Source organism: Cebus imitator, unplaced genomic scaffold, assembly GCF_001604975.1.
Source record: "Cebus imitator isolate Cc_AM_T3 unplaced genomic scaffold, Cebus_imitator-1.0 Scaffold911, whole genome shotgun sequence".
NCBI classification, from domain to species: domain Eukaryota; kingdom Metazoa; phylum Chordata; class Mammalia; order Primates; family Cebidae; genus Cebus; species Cebus imitator.
The window spans coordinates 7693-9462 of NW_016108226.1; the positions used below are offsets into that span (position 1 = coordinate 7693).

Consider the following 1770-nt stretch of genomic DNA (forward strand, 5'->3'; position numbering starts at 1 on the left):
GGGTTTCACCATGTTGGCCAGGATGGTCTCGATCTTTTGACCTCGTGATCTGCCCACCTCGGCCTCCCAAAGTGCTGGGATTACAGGCGTGAGCCACTGCGCCTGGCCTTAAATAGCTTTTATTATTTTGAGATATGTTCCATCAATACATAGTTTATTGAGAGTTTTTGGCATAAAGGACTTTTATTTTGTCAAAAGCCTTCTCTGCATTTATTGAGATGATCATATGGTTTTTGTCTTTGGTTCTGTTTATGTGATGGTTTACGTTTATAAGATTTGCATATGTTGAACCAGCCTTGCATCCTCTGGATAAAGTCTACTTGTTCATGGTGGATAAGCTTTTTGATGCATTTGCTTTGCCAGTATTTTATTGAAGATTTTTGCATCGATGTTCATCATGCATATTGGCTCAAACTGATGTGCTGGCTGTGAAACCCTCAAGTGAGAGGGCTTCAGCCTGCTGGGCTTTGTGGAGGAGGGACCCCCCTATCTTATTGCCTGTCTCCCTGCTTTTAACACCCCCTCTCTCCAGGGGACCAGTAGCTCTGTCCTGCAGACTTTCCCTCCCTGCCAAGGCATCCACCTAGATCTGTGCCAACAATCTGCGGCACCAACCAGGGCTGCTATTCAGCTCTGTGCAGGTAACTCGGGTGGTTTTCAGCCCAGTGCAGATCTCCTGGTCTATGGGTTGCAGAGACTTTGGGTGAAGCACAGTATCTGCACTGGTGTGCCAGAGGGGGGAAGCCCCTGATGCTCCAGTCGAATGCACTTCCCGGGTGTGCATTTGACACAAACCAACAGTGCCCCGCCCCATCTTGGTTTGCCCTCTTTTGGCTATGCCCACTGTCCAACCAGTCCCATTGAAATTAACCTGGTACCTCATTTGGAGATGCGGAGATTACTTGCTTTCTGCGTCTCTCTCACACGCTGGAGCTGTTTCTATTTGGTCATCTTGGCAGAATCCCAATATTTTAGCATTTTTGTCTTGACTATGTAGAGTAAAAATAACTTTTATTACAGCCATTAGCAGAAAAGTCAGCATACGCTGAGCTTAACATTTGCCAAATAGGTCTAGATATCAGGTAAGCTCTATTTAATAACACTGTGAAATACAGGTTTATTATTGCATGGATGACGGGAGCATATTGGTATTTTCTAATTATGAATATAGAATTCTAAAACATTAGTGAGCAGAATTTCTTAAGAGATGTCACTGAAAGAAGTTTGGTAAAAAAATTTTTTGTTAACAAGAATGCTTGACAAATAGAATATTTTCTTTAGTATGTTTTTAAACAAGCTTGTCCAACTCACGCCCCGTGAGCCATATTGGCAGGATGGCTTTGAATGTGGCCCAATACAAATTCATAAACTTTCTTAAAATATTATAAGATTGACCGCTAAGACCGTGTCCACCCTGCGAGCACAGAGCCTTGCCCTTGCCGTTCCGCCGCCCATCCACACCCGCCGCCAGCTCACCATGGATGATGATATCGCTGCACTTGTTGTCGACAACAGCTCCCGCATGTGCAAGGCCAGCTTCGTGGGCGACGATGCTCCCCGGGCCGTCTTCCCTTCCATCTTGGGGCACCCCAGGCACCAGGGCGTGATGGTGAGCATGGGTCAGAAGGACTCCTACGTGGGTGATGAGGCCCAGAGTAAGAGAGGCATCCTGACCCTGAAGTACCCCATTGAGCACGGCATTGTCACCAACTAGGACGACATGGAGAAGATCTGGCACCACATTTTCTACGAGCTGCATGTGGCTCCTGA

The 1770-nt window shown here is 46.5% G+C and overlaps 1 pseudogene across 1 annotated transcript in view; it reads left to right on the forward strand.

Annotated features, from left to right (window-relative positions):
* The first annotated feature begins 1398 nt into the window (after positions 1-1398).
* LOC108298186 overlaps positions 1399-1770 on the forward strand; it is a 6743-nt pseudogene continuing 6371 nt past the window's right edge. Inside the window, exon 1 of the transcript XR_001822479.2 lies at positions 1399-1593. The product of XR_001822479.2 is annotated as an actin, cytoplasmic 1-like (transcript). The remainder of the gene's footprint in view (positions 1594-1770) is intronic.